General features: G+C 38.2%; 1 protein-coding gene across 1 annotated transcript in view; it reads left to right on the forward strand.

Moving 5' to 3' along the window:
- Nucleotides 1-14,452: 14,452 nt before the first annotated feature.
- Nucleotides 14,453-15,928, forward strand: part of LOC133735827 (protein LEAD-SENSITIVE 1-like) — a 4,141-nt gene continuing 2,665 nt past the window's right edge. The window contains exon 1 of the mRNA XM_062163251.1: nt 14,453-14,744. The gene's annotated coding sequence lies outside the window, so the exon portion shown is untranslated. The remainder of the gene's footprint in view (nt 14,745-15,928) is intronic.

Here is a 15,928-nt window from a genome sequence, read left to right on the forward strand (position 1 = left end):
TGATTGACAAATTGTTATTCAGCAATTCGGGCGGCTGCTCAATGGTATCAAACTCATCTGGCTGGTTGTGTACCTATTTTTCTATTAACTAATAATAATGAGAATAAGAGGAAGGCTCTTGATGAGGGGATTTCTGCAGAGACAGGTGTGTAGGATTGGTTGCTTGGGAAAATTCTACAATGTGTTAACGTATGACATGCATATAATTGCCTTAAAAGTGGTAAAATGAGTCCTTAAAATAGTAATATTAGTCCTCAAAGTGGTAACATGAGTCCTTAAAGTGGTAAATTTTCTTAGTTACCACATGAGTCCTCAAAATAGTAATATTAGTCCTCAAAGTGGTAACATGAATCCTTAAAGTGGTAAATTTTTCTTAGTTTACCATATGAGTCCTCAAAATAGTAATATTAGTCCTCAAAGTGGTAACATGAGTCCTTAAAGTGGTAAAAATAGTTGATGTATGAGAAATGTTAACATACCATAGCTTTACCCTGGTTGCTTGATTGTGTGCGTCACTTCCACTATTTCATTTCTCATGATGGAGTTACTAACATTTCTCATGATGGAGTTACTAACATGGGAAAAATTTCAGTGGAGCGCTATGTGATATCATTGAGTCAACCAGATTTGCTTGATCTGCTTGTGCATCCTGCACCGTCAGATGATGTAAGCATGGAGAAAGTTGAAGATTTGAATGAAATCAATTATGCAGAGGTATTGCAATACTGAGTTTCATGTATTGATTTTATAAGTAACATGAAAAAACAAGGTGGCCGGTTCTAACCAGTTTCTTGCTTTATTTTTTTTTTCCAGAATAAAACCTTGTAGGAGATTAGTACTGGTATCCGGCCGGTGCGGCATCTACCATCGAGGAAAACTTAGGGTGAACCAATACAGTCCCCCTTTTGAAGCTTATGTTGAAGTATATATTGGAAGCTGGAACCTCGGTGATGAAATACGAATTTATGGACGTGCAAACCTGAATAGGGCCTTTGATGGTGATATAGTGGCAGTCCAGCTTCTGCCTGGGGAGCAATGGCATGCATGAGGATAAATCTATGGCTATAGCAGACGAAGGTAGTTAGTACATGAAATGTTCTGCATGCATTTAATTGATTTTATCGGGGGTGAGCTTGATGCCTAAAACCTCTGGGTGTGATGCCTAGAAACCCTACTGGTGTGATGCTAGTAGCTCCATCCCTTTTTTAATTTCCTTACTCTAAATCCCTTTTCTTTCTAACAATCGTGACTGCTGCAAATAAACCCTACTTCTAGAGTTCTGTTCATGATCTATTAGTCCTGCATCAATAAGTTTACTACTGGGTCTAATTTCTAGTTACTTTTCCGGGTTGAATAAAAAAGAAGAAGAAGACATATCTTCCCATAGTGGAAATGTCAAAGAAGAGGACTCGTAATAAGTTAACTACTGCTAGAGTTTTCGTATCTCAAGCCTACATGTGAATAAGTGCGTAGCTGACTTTCTGGAGTCTTTATAGGACTGTTTTGCATTTTGAAATATGTTTCTTTCTTTCTATTTTTTGTTTTCTTATTGAATTCTTCTAATGAGTATATTCTGTACACTGTACTCTCTTACAGAGGATGAAGAAGGTGTTCATCGATCTGGTTCCTGGCAGTGCTGATGATGTTCCTAGAAAAACAGTTCAACCACAAGATTCTGCTGGAGAAACATGTTCTATTTCAAGTTGTCCATTTGGCCGTATTGTTGGTATAATAAAGCAGAATCGGCAATTGTAAGTTGACTTAAAGTTGTTACCTGAACCCTTTTTGTCTTGCATACGGAAGTGGTATCTGTTTTAATTATCATTTTCAGCTGAAATACATGTTTCTTCTTTTACTTAGAGGGCAAAGCAATGTAAAAAAGACAGTGTTTTGGTGTAGTGATTTGTTGGCTGGTCAAAAAAGAGCATAGGGATTGATGTGCCATAGTTGGTGACAATATACAACTATTATGTGAAAATGAAAACTAGGGAAACTTGTCGACGTAAATTGGGCTTTTCATTGGCTTTTTCTCAAAAAAAAAAAAAAAAAAAAAAAAGCAGATTTTTCTGAATTTCTGGTACTATGAATGTTTGTTTCATGGGTGATTGAATAGTAGAAAAGAATACTTTGATTTAGAGTTTTCAATAATAATTCTATTCATCCCACAAAGGGGTATATATACAAGGACAAGAGGAGTAGTCTAACCCTAATAGGAAACAATCATTCCTATAATTACATGATAACCTAAATAAATAAGAATCATAATTACATAAGATTTACAGCTATTCTACACTCCCCCTCAAGTTGGTGCATAGATATCTATCATGCCCAACTTGTCAACTGAGCTGTCGAATATCTTCCTGGACACTCCTTTAGTAAGAACATCAGCTAACTGCTCTTCTGAGTTTACAAATGGAAAACGAATAACCTTTCTGTCAAGATTTTCTTTAATAAAATGACGGTCAACCTCCACATGCTTTGTCCTATCATGCTGAACTGGATTATGTGCAATCTCAATTGCAGCTTTATTATCACAATGCAAATCCATAGGTTGTTTAAGCTTGTAACCTAGATCTTTCAGGACATTACGAATCCATAACATTTCACAGACTCCATGTGCCATACCTCGAAATTCTGCTTCTGCACTTGATCTGGCCACAACTTTCTGTTTCTTGCTACGCCAAGTGACAAGGTTCCCTCCTACAAAAGTGAAGTACCCAGATGTAGAACGCCTGTCAGTTTTATCACCAGCCCAATCTGCATCTGTGTATCCCACAACTTCCAATTCATCCTTTTTCTCAAACAGTAATCCTTTACCTGGCGCCATCTTCAAATACCTCAAAATCCGAAAAACTGCATCCATATGCTCTTCACTAGGACAATGCATAAACTGACTGACAACACTCACAGCATAAGCAATATCAAGTCTAGTATGTGAAAGATAAATCAACCTTCCTACAAGACGTTGATACCTTCCTTTATCAGTTGGAACTTGATCAGGATAAATGGCAAGTCTGTGATTCATCTCAATGGGTGTCTCAATTGGACTGCAGTCCAGCATCCCCGTTTCAGCAAGTAAGTCAAGAACATACTTCCTCTGTGACAGTGAAATTCCCTTCTTAGACCTCGCAACTTCAATACCCAGAAAATACTTCAGTTGCCCCAGATCCTTCATTTCAAACTCCTTTGACAGATACTTTTGCAACTCATTCATCTCTTTTGGATCATCCCCTGTAACAATCATGTCATCAACATACACAATAAGAGCTGTAATCTTACCATTCTTGCGCTTGATAAACAAGGTATGGTCAGAATTGCTCTGTTTGTATCCAAAGGCTCTCATGGACTTTGAAAATCTCCCAAACCAGGCTCTTGGAGATTGCTTTAGGCCATACAACGATTTCCTCAACTTACACACCTTGCCAACTTCACTTGGGTAATTCTTAACACCAGGAGGCACATCCATGTACACTTCTTCCTCTAAATTCCCATTAAGGAACGCATTCTTCACATCAAACTGGTGTAAGGGCCAATCTTTGTTTGCTGCAAGTGAGATTAGAATCCGGACAGTATTAATCTTTGCCACAGGTGCAAAAGTCTCCTCATAATCAATCCCATAGCGTTGTGTATATCCTTTGGCAACCAACCTCGCCTTGTATCTATTAATAGTTCCATCTGCATTAAGCTTCACAGTAAATACCCAACGACATCCTACAGTCTTCTTTCCAGCCGGCATAGATACTAGCTCCCATGTTGCATTCTTTTGAAGAGCTTCCAATTCTTCATTCATCGCCTTTGTCCATTTTGGATCCATCAATGCATCCTGCACGTTACTAGGAATAGATACAGTAGATAATTGATCAACAACAAGTGCATGTGACCCAGAAATCCTATGGTTAGACATAAAATTAGCTATAGGGTATTTAGCTTTGGCTTTGATATCTGGTTCATATTGTTTCTTAGGAATTCCCTTGGTAACCCTTTGTGATTTCCTAGGTTCGACACTTTCTAACCCAGAAGACTCATTAAAGTTTAGGGGTACCTGAGGTGGATCATTCTGAGTGGAATCTTCGGTTGGTGATGTAGAAGGGGGAATATCTTGTGTGTGAGCTTCAGATACATCTTGATTTTGATTCAAACTATCCAGAAAAGTCGTCTCTTCTATCTCGGAATTCACAACGCTCTGTTCGGCAGTTGCATTCTCTGTTTCGGAAGTCACAACACTCTGTTCGGCAGTTGCATTCTCTATTCCAGAATTTCTACCTTCAAATTGTTCCTCCAAATTTTCCAAGTCTTCAAAGACATCAAAGTCAATAATAGAACAAGGATTCCCTTCACAACCTTTCTCCCCCTGAAGGGAAGACTGAGAAGCTCCCCCTGAGTAATATGGCTCAGATTCACGTAATGAGACATCAAGAGATATATGTATTGTATTAGTGAGTGGATCATAACATCTGTAGCCCTTCTGAAACTCGGCATAACCTACAAACATACACTTCGTTGCACGGGGATCAAGTTTGCTCCGGTGTGGCTTTGGTATATGAACATAAGCAGTGCACCCAAACACTCGGGGTTCCAAATTAGGCATAGAGGGGATGGTCAAGAGTGTATGAAGCTGTTGATGAGGATTCTGAAACTCAATTACCCGGGAAGGAGTACGATTGATGAGGTATGCGATTGACTTCACTGCTTCTCCCCAATAAGACCGAGGTACATTCATGCCAAACAATGAAGCCCGAACAACTTCCATCAACTGCCTGTTCTTCCGTTCTGCCAAACCATTCTGTTGAGGAGTATAAGAGTTGGAGGTTTGATGACGAATCCCCTGTGACCGGCAAAATTCAATCATATGGCCATTCACAAACTCTCCACCATTGTCAGATTGAAACACTCGGATGGATTGTTGATACTGAGTGGTCACCATTTTGTGAAATTCGGTAAACAACCCAAATACTTCACTCTTATTCTTCAGTAATGACACCCACGTCATGCGAGTACAATCATCAATAAATGTGACATAATATCGAGCTCCAGAAAGAGAAGGAATCTTTGCAGGACCCCAGACATCAGAGTGAATTTTCATAAAAGGAACAGGACTTTTATTAAGACTTGGTGAATATGAAATACGGTGGCTCTTGGCCAGTTCACAAATGTCACAATGGAAATCCAAATCACTGACAACTGAAAACAAATGAGGTTGCAGCTTCTTAAGATAACTAAAAGATAGATGACCTAAACGGCGATGCCATAACCATACTGCTTCCTTTGCATTCTCTACCCCATTAATCTGATTAGCTTGCCCCAAAAGATGCTTCTGGTTTTCTCCAGTCTCTGTCAGATCCAGGTAGTATAATTTTCCCCTTCTAACACCATAACCAAGAATCCGCCGAGTCAGAATGTCCTGAAACACACAGAAAGATGGATAGAAGGTCACAATACATGCAAGTGCTAAAATAATCTGACCAACAGATAGGAGATTATAAGCTAGTGAGGGAACAACAAGGACAGATTCAAGGGTTAAGGTATCAGATACAACAATAGAACCTTCTCCGGTGACCGGAGTTGGAGTACCATCAGCAGTAGAGACAATATTTTGAGAGGAACGTCTAAGGTTTTTCACAAGACTAGGGTCATTGGTCATATGATCAGATGCACCTGTATCAATTATCCATGTATTATTCAAAGTAGCCTTACCCTTCATACCTGACTGCGCTACATTAGCGGAGGCATTGTCGAGATGCTCTTCCTCTGTAGTAGCAATAGCCACCTTGCCCGTATTCTTTCGCGGTTTCCTGGTGAAGTCCCACCAATCAGGGTAGCCAATCACTTCATAACACCGCTCCTTGGTATGACCTACTTCCCCACAGACAACACATTTTTTGTTTGCGTATGGGTTTGGTTTGTCATGAGGACGACGTGGAGAAGGACCTAAGAAGCCTGGAGGAGGACCTAGTCGGCGTTGAACGGCCATAACAGAAGATTCGGTAGGTACCGAACGCCCCATAGCTTGTTTCTCTGATTGCACCTTGCGAATGTAAGCATAGCTCTGCTCCAAGGAGAATTTAGGCTCCTTGCGTAGGATTTCTCCATGCACCTGATCATACTCTGGGTCAAGTCCACTCAAAAACAAGTGAACACGCATCCGGGACATTGCTGAAGTTTCTTGAACGACAGCTGCAACATTATCATGTTGAGAGGCCACCCTTTGATCAATCTCCTGGAACATTGCCACTAACTCATTGTAGTAGGTCGGAATGGGCCTTCCATTCTGCTTTGCTTCAAAACACTTTTTATTCAACTCAAAGATTCGGGTTTCATCAGAATCATCATAAAATGTTTTCTCTACAGCTTCCCAAATATCTTTCGCAGTAGGAAGACGAATATACCGGTTCATGAGAGAGGATTCCATGGAGTCAATTAGCCAACTTTTCACCTTTTCATTGTCTGTGGCCCAAGCTTCATACTCTGCAGAATTCATGGCGGGTTCAGCCTTTACTCCGGTCAGATAACCAACCTTCCCTCGTGCTCCAATGCGCATTCGCATAAGAGGAGCCCATATGGTGTAGTTGGATTCATTCAAGACAACACTTGTGGGGAAAGCAGAATTGTCTTGTTGGGTGGTGTAGTGGTGATGGATGATTGGTGAGGCTGACACCATTGTCTTCTCGGGATTTGATTGTTCGCCTTCAATTGCAGGTCCGGCCATGGAGGAATTTGGGTTTTTTTTTTTTTTCAGGTTTGGTTTTTCTAGGGTTTCAAAAAATTCAGGGATGACTTGATTTTAATGGTGGTGGTACGCAGCGGTTTGTGGTGTGCTTTAGGATTCAGGATTCAAAGGATGTAGGCAAGTTCAAAGGATTGAACCTGCTCTGATACCAAGTAGAAAAGAATACTTTGATTTAGGGTTTTCAATAATAATTCTATTCATCCCACAAAGGGGTATATATACAAGGACAAGAGGAGTAGTCTAACCCTAATAGGAAACAATCATTCCTATAATTACATGATAACCTAAATAAATAAGAATCATAATTACATAAGATTTACAGCTATTCTACATGAATTTTCAATTCTTCATTTGTTAGTTGTTACATAAAAGCTCAATGAATGTGTTATCGTATTTTAAACATGTCAAGGTAACATGCTGGCGTTTCTGAACTTCAATTTGTGTTTTCTACTGCCCCTTGAATGCGTGGTTTATTTTCAATGAGGAAATTGCAATACATATTCATCTTACTTGTATGCTCATTTTGCGTGATGTTCACCTATTTTCTCATGCATATGCATGTGTACCTTGTGTCATATGCAAGTGAAAGTTAATGGTTAATTACTTCTGTTTTGCTTTGTTGCTAGAGTTGGTTATGATGAGCTTTACTGTTTATTGCTTGAGTTATCTGATATATATACTAATTAATCACCCATGCAGTTATCATGGATCTTTGAAGCTGATGGCTAAGCCGGCTGGCAGTGGTGGTCTTGCTCAATCACTAAAATATCGAATATCGAATAAATATCGATAGTCCAAAAAATGGAAATTTTGATGGAAATATCGAGGAAATTTCGATTTAAGTAAATTTTCAAAAAAAAAAATTATGGAAATTTAGAAAATAACATGGAAATCATTAATAAATTTTCATGAAATGTTTACATAATCAGTTACCTATAATATTTCAAAAAAAGTGTTTGATGAACTTAATTGTATAATGATTGTAGTAATTTGGAGTATAATAAGATACATTGACATGACAAAGATATGAAATTCTACATGAGAATTCTCAAAAATGATTTAAATAGGAGATTATGAGAGTTAATTAATTAAGGGGAAATGTTCATTTACCCAATTTTAGCTTAAAATTTGCCCACTTGCTCCACTAACAGTTTTTTAACCTCATTTACCCAAAACACTCTAAGGGATTATTTCCCCTTTACCCAATTAATTCTTTTTTTATTCTTTTTATTTATGTTTGGGACTTTTTTGCCCTCTCCTTCTTTCTCACTTAGAGGGAGAAGTCATCCTCCACCTTGCCCGACTTCGGTGTCCAGTGGCCGGTCGGCGACCGGTGACCGGAATCCGGCTACCGGACTGGTGTCGGGATTCCGGCGTATGAATTTATTGCCCCCCAATAATACTCAGTAACCATATTATTGCCCCCCAGTAATCATATTATTGCCCCCCAATAATCATATTATTGCCTCCTAAAAATTTTTCTGTTTATTAAATAGTAGTAGTGTGTGAATAGGGGTAAAATGGAGGGCTATTGGTTGGTATACTGGGGGGCAATAGACAGATTATTGGGGGGCAATAATCTGTTGACTCTATGTTATTATTTGTGGGAATTATGTTTTTGATAGCTGATACGTTTATTTGTGTTTATAGAGTGGAAATGTAGTGTACTATGTTGGTCTATTGGGGGGCAGTAGACATATTATTGCCCCCCAGTAATGTGATTTTTAGGAGTCAGTAATGGCGGCTTCATGACATCAGCCCAACACCAAGCCAATCAACAACTCCGGACGAGAGGGTCAACAACTCTGGTTCAACCAATCAACATCAGGCTCAAACGACGTGTCATCCACCCGTTCGCCCACATTGAGATTCCGGTTCATGCTTTCGGGTTCGGGCAGAATGCCGGCTACTGCCAGGAGCAGGCTGAGGACGCCATTTATTCCTGCAACGGACGACCCACGGTGGACGACCCACGGTGAACGGCTCGTCTTCGATTTGGCTCGGAGATTTGTACGCCGAGGAAGAGAGGGAGTTGCTCGTTGAGCTTCGTATTCCTACCTCGGTTGCTGGGAACCACCATGTTGGTCGTTGGACGGACCCATGGTTCTGCGTTGGGTCAAGGCGGCGGAGCCACCGCAGTCTTCCTCTCGGGTCTGGATTCACGATCTGGATCCAGGCTGCATGGATTTGGGATCGTGGAGTTGGATGGCATCATCCTCTGGTGGTCCGACGGTGGGACAGAGCGGCGGCGGTGGAGGCCGACATCGACGGTGGAGTGGTGGGCGTGGTGGCTTAGAGAGAGAGAGAGAGAGCCTGAGACGAGGTTAGAGAGAGAGAGAGAGACAGAGAGAGAGAGAGAGAGAGAGAGAGAGAGAGAGAGAGACAGAGAGAGAGAGAGAGAAATCGATGAGGGGGAGGAGAGAGAGATATGAGTGTAATTTGTTAATTAAAATGAGGGCAATACTGTCAAACACTGTAAAATTGGGTAAATGGGGTTAAAAAACTCTTGGTGGAGTAAGCGGACAATTTTTGGGCTAAAATTGGGTAAGTGGTCACAACCCCTTAATTATAATAATATTTTACAATTAAATACATATGTTAAAAAAAATCGTTCTTCAAATAAACAGAAAAAGAAGTAGAAAATGGTCCATTGAAATACATAGAAAAGTTTTTTTTTTTAATAGAGCCAAATTTTTACTAGTTAGCAAATTAGATAATTAGAAGATTTATAAGCATGGACGGAAAAGACAAAAAGCAATACATGACCTTATAAATTTTTAAAGTCTTCCTCTTTAGATGTTATCAGTGTAGTCGGATTGGATAAGGACGAGGGCTAGTTTTCACGAGCCACATATCGCGAGAGGTGGCGATAATCTCGCAATTTCGCGAAAATTTTGAATATTTCTTGAAATATGGTTAAAATTTTAATCCGGAAATATCGCGAAATTTCAAAAATTTCTCCCGATATTCTCTTGGTAAGTCAAAGATATATCGAGACCCTAAAAAAACGGAAATATCACGGAAATTTTGAGGATATTATCGATTTTTCAATCCTTGGTCTTGCTGATGCCATATTCGTCTAAGAAGATTGTAGGATTCCTGAGATCTGAATTCAAACTCCACAACTTGAAAATCTTCTGGACAAGATTATTGTTGTGGCAGTTGATTCTTGGGACTGTTTGTCTCGTTATCCTACTGGACATATTATACGAACCATAGGAGAAATCGGTGACAAAGATACTGAAAATGAGGTATGTTTGAAGGGGTCCAATTTGTTGCAGCAACAACGTTTTTTTTTTTTTTTTTGAATAAAGTGCAGCAACCATGTTTTATTTTCCTCAGTTTGTTGTATAGTTAAACCTTTGTTTTTTTGTCTTTTATTCTTTTTGTAGAGTATGATAAAATGCATAAATGATTTATTGGGGGGTAATAAAAATAAAAGTCTCTAGCGACCTCTTTGGGAGCCTCGGGCAGGTAATCGGAGTCTGCCGACCGGTGACCGGTGATCGAAGTCTGGCGAAGTCTCCAATGACTTTTTAATTATTTGAAGGCAACTTGTCTTTTTACATTTAAATTGGGTAAGTAGGCACACAAATCTTTTAGTGGAGTAAGTGGCCATTTGTTGGGCCCAAATTGGGTAAATGGTCAAGAACCCTCTGTTTAATGGGTGCTGCCATGGTCTCCCACCTTATCTCAACCGGCTACTCCCAAACCATCTAGGGTTTGTGGTTTAGGGTGAAACCTCAAACAACCACCAGAAAAAACATACTATCGCAAAACAAAACCAAGGATGATCGAATTGGTCATTCATGTGTTGTGGAATGGCGAATAAAAATGAATAAGATTTTTTGAGAGGTAAAATAGTTCATTATATTAATGAAACCAACCAAATCGATCAAAATAGTACATACATCAATACATAAATGCCCGAAGAACTTGTTTGTGAGGTTCTAAGGAGACTTCCCTCTTTTCAGAAGATTTTCAATGTGCAAATGTGTATGTCAAAGTTGGTGTTATATGATGTCTACATCTAGATTTGTGGGAAGTTTCTTGTGCATTCGAAACAATGCTATTTCACCAACTATGTTTGCTGGCATAGGGAGACAATTTTTGTTAAAATTGTCCGGCCTAACCTCATCCCCATTGGCTGCATTGTTAGTAAGGCGCCTTTGCTGGCTGGAGTACAGAGGAATTCTGACATTTTCACAACAACAACGAGTTCTTATTCTGAGCAAGATGTCTGAAGTGATTGAGAAGCATAAGGACATTCAACATGTTCTAGATAAAATGTTCTTTGGCAATGTATCCAAATCGCATGCTTTTTTACTTTCTATAACCAGTCCATGAAATCGGTAAGCTAGTTCTTTATTACTCACATGCAAACACATATTTTAATGATAAGATTTTGATTGTTTAATGTCAATAGCTTTTGATGGAGATCGATGAGATTGAGTTACTTGATACGCTCGAAGTAAGTGTACGTCAATTTAAAACCCTGCATCAGATTGTAGTTAGAATAAGTAGGGATCGTTATAAGCTGAGGATTGGGGTATACTTCCTGTCAAAAACGTTAAATAAATTAGTATTTTATTCACAAAGTATAAAATACAAATAAAACAAAATATATATTTACAAAATTACAAGATAGGGAGGATTTATAAGAGTTTGTATTCTAATCTAACTATAATACATAAGTGATTGATCAAACCATGAATCAAGATAGATAGGGGATGGAAAAGATGTAAGATGTAATTATCAACCATTAACACGAAAACAGAATATCAAACCATAAATCACGAATCAAAATATGTAGATGAAAGAAATCAATCAAGAATAGAGATGAACGCATACAATGTCCTTATTACTTCCCTTAATTAAATAAACTAGATGAACGCGCTATAGTTAACTCTATTAGAGCAACTCCAACAGCTTCCCTATAATTTTTGTATTATAGGGAAGTAAAAGTCAAAGCTTTAGCCTCTTTTTCTGCTCCAACTCTAACAGATTCCCTATTTTACAACAATCTCTAAAATCTCCATATTCTTCCTTAAAATTTTAGAGTTTGCTGTAAATATAGGGAATTTGGTTTTCTCTTTCCTCACTTTCCCTAAAATAGAGATAGTTATAGGGAATCTGTTGGAGCAAAATAGAATTATTTTTCCCTAAAGTAGAGAAAAATCAAAATATAGGGAATCTGTTGGAGTTGCTCTTAAACATGCAATTACTAGTGGTAGCTAATCACTAACAAGAACACAATCAACGCATTAAGCACATATGAAAGTTTGATTGATTTAAGCCAAACATTCAAGTTGGAACGCCAATCGAGCATGCAAAACTCATTGTTGATTTACCTAAGGAACTATAGGTTTTCCACGTACTTAAGCAATTAAGACCTAGAACGCTAGCAAATCTTAATCTGGATTAAATTACATGCTCAATATTCTAAGTTTACAACCAAAGAACACAAACATATAAAGGGTGGGATTGAAGCACAAAATCAACAAACATTCATCAACATATCATGAAATCGCAATTATCAATATGAAAATCCTAAAACGTTTATCATGCTTCATGGTTATTGAAAACTAAACATCAAAACATACTCCTTATTCTCATATATTTTCAAGACATTCATTTAAAGCAAAAACCTACAACGCAAGTGAAATTGTCTTTAATGTTACAAACATAAGAAACCAAAAACAAAAGATAGAAGGACATGGTTATACTTTTGAAGAGCTTCAAGAATGCAAGATGATCTTCAAGAGGATGGAGGACGTTGATGATGACTATAGCAAGGAGGTGGAGATGCTTAATGGCTTCAATGCTTGAATAATGGAGAGGAACCAAAATTTAGAGAGTAAAGGGGAGGTATTACGAATTTGATTATGGGTTTTGATGATCTCAGAGTTGTGGAATAGATGGAAGTATATGGAGAGAGAGAGATGTTATGAATGGGGTTGAGGAAGATGTCTAGGACGTCCAACATAGGTGAGTACATATAAAGGAAGCTTTAGACGTCAACCCTAGATCTCCTTCTTCAAATCTGATTCAATTTCCTTATTTGTGTTGATGTAGATTTCCTCTTGAATTTTCTCACTGGTCCACGTCATCATGGCTGAAATATATCCTCAAAATCAAATCAAATATAGAGTAGAGACCTTCCTAAAGTCTTCCAAAAGATATTCATGTCCAATACTCTCCTTATTTGCGCAAAACAGATTCACGCGTAGATTGATCTTCATGTACTTAATCAGCCATAACTTCTTCTAGAAAATTTATATTAACGAACCGTAAAAAGTTCTGGAAATTAGACATCCGTAGATTTCCAACCATATAAGGATCATCATCTAGTTCTTACTGAGATGTTCTCAGGACTCTGTCGAAATTGACTGATCAGCATAGGCAGATTTCCTAATTTGAAATGGATTCAACTTTGATGCATATCTTGCGTCCAATTAGGATTCCTTGTCTAATCTTGATTACTTTGCTGCCACATGCCTTGCACATGTCGTCCATGATATCATCTAGAAGCTTCATGAATGTTCTTTATGCTCTCCTTGCTTCCACAGCTAGTCCAACTGGGATTCTGTCATTTGTCATTTCTACGAGCTTAACTCCTAGTTGACTCAGGATTCCTACTTCAACTGGGATTTCTTCTTCTTGTAGGATTGGCAATGCATTTTTTTTTTCATTTTTGCGTCATTTCCTCCTTGCCTTCATTTTAGACTCAAAAGTGCCTTAAAAACACTAAACAAAGTTAGAAATAATAATGTTAAGAGAAAAACTAAGTAAAATGTAGAGAGAATAACACTTAAAACATGGCAAATATTTCTCTAATCATTACTCCTCTAAGAAAGCATTCAAAGGCCTAAAGCTGTGATGTTTCTGATAGTCCACTTATTGCTGAGAGAGATGCATTGCTGCTAAAGTTGGGGTACAAAAGAGAAAAAATTACTAAATTGAGAGAAGAGGTCGGAGATACCCTGGATATCTACATGGCTGAATTAGGTATATTAGATATTTTTGTTTTCAGATACATTAGTTATTAACTTTGCTATTGTGGTTGGTTTGCTAATTTGGGTTCATTTTCTTGTTTCCAGATCTGACTCTTCTGCAAGATGAGTATGAGAAGATTTCTGCTGTTCTAGATAAAAGCTTGGGTGGGCAATCTTGATGATGCATCATCAAGTAACAGCTAATACAGCTTTTCAAGAGAGATGCACACTTCTGAAATGTTTCTATTGAGACTGGTTTGTGGGATGGGGAAAGTAAAGAGGATAAATTTCTGGGACGAAGATGTTTTGGTAGTTTAGACATGCTCAGATGACTGGTTAAGTAATTTTTGGTATTGCTTAAGGCTTAAAAAGCGTACGCTGAAGGCGCAGAAGGTAAGGCAAAGGCGTACGCCTTAAAGAAGGAGGGAGGGAGGGGGAGAGAGAGAGAGAGAGATAAAAAAAAAAAAAAAAAAGTAGGTCGTGACTTACATGCTTCTTCTTTCTGGCACCGTATCAGAATTCTGTTGTGCGTGTTGATTAGACTCATAAGGTTTAGAGAATTGGAAAGAAAAGTTCTTAATATATAGCTAGTGTGATTAGTTGAATAGTGTTAAACTTAATGCTTAGTTACTTTCCTAACCTTATGCTAGTTAGTTTTTAACTCAAGTTAATAAGTTGTTGTAAGACATTAAATGGTCCTTGACTTTTGTATTTTGAGTGTGGTGTCTAATATGGCAGCTGCATCTCTAGAAACAGAGAGAGAAAAAATCTGATCAGAAATATCATGTAGAAACAGAGGACTGAGCATCAGAGTGCTACAGCCCCTTTCTCAACAATATCATCTTCTTCTTGTATCTTTGTTATTATACATCACTTCTATATCAAATATATATTGGTGTATGTGTGTGATTGAGTGCAGGAGATAAAGATCAACTGATCTAAGAAGCTAATCAAGGCAACGTACCTGATTGGAGTTGTGAAGAGCAGTTGCATAACAAGGCAGCAAGCTTGGATCAAAGGAGGTGAGTAATAGCTCAACCCCAACAAATAGGACTCCGTCTTATCCTAACAAATGATGGATTTTAATATATCACCAATCCTTGTTACAATCAAATACTTCTTATAAAACAAAATTATTCAAGTTGGTTGCAGGTGAAAAATCATTTAACCATTGTTATTGAAGATTTTGAATCATTCAAAGATCACCTAATGCTTAAGCTAAGTTGCAAGAATTTTGTTTTAGGATGACTGCCCAGATACTAAAAAAACAATTTATAATATTGATGTTCTAGTATAGTTATATATACTATCAATCCCATCGATCTCCATGAAAAGCTATAGACAATAGGTGGCAAACTGGAATTGCTCCCCCATGTATCAGGCATTTTGAATGCAATTGCTCTTCCAAAGTTCATAGAATTGGTTATTCCATGGAGCAACACAAAAAGTTTCTAAATTTCTTAAGATATCAACAGAACTTGTAGTATTTGGACCTTGGTGGTAACAATTTGCAGGGTCAAGTACCGATTTGGATGTGCAATACAAGCACGCAGACTTGGAGGTTCTTGGACCTTTCAGGCTTTGGCCGACCAACTAGTTTTGCCTTTCCCTGGGTTAGCCTACAAGTTTTAAGGCTTCAATCTAATCTGCTACAAGGTTCACTGCTGATGCCTCCACCCAAGACAATGTACTACTGCATTTCAGACAACAAATTAAGTGGAAATATTTCTCCCTTTCTCCATTTTTTTGTAATTTGAGTACTCTTTCATTCCTTGACTTGTTGAACAACAAGTTGAGTGGCCTGCTTCCACAAATAGTGGCAATCTATGAGTTTTAGATCTTAAAAACAATTCCTTTAATGGAATTCTTCCTCAAACATGCAGCAACATAATCAATCTGAGGGCGATTGACGTGTTGTGCGGAAGCGTAACAAACACAATATTGATATGGAACTAGATGAGCAACCGAACAACGAAAAAGAAAGCAAAACACAAGAACACAAGAATTTATAGTGGTTCACTCAATCAATGTGATTGAGCTACGTTCACTTGCGGAGCCGGCGAGAAATTCCACTATAATCAATTGGAGAGATTACAATTAGAGTTTTAGAATAAACTCTCTACCCAAAACCCCAAATACAATTAGGTTAATTGTCTAATCTCTCACACCATAAAAATCCCTGCGGCAGCAAGGCATATATATATAC

Source organism: Rosa rugosa, chromosome 3 (assembly GCF_958449725.1).
Source record: "Rosa rugosa chromosome 3, drRosRugo1.1, whole genome shotgun sequence".
In the NCBI taxonomy this organism is placed as follows: Eukaryota; Viridiplantae; Streptophyta; class Magnoliopsida; order Rosales; family Rosaceae; genus Rosa; species Rosa rugosa.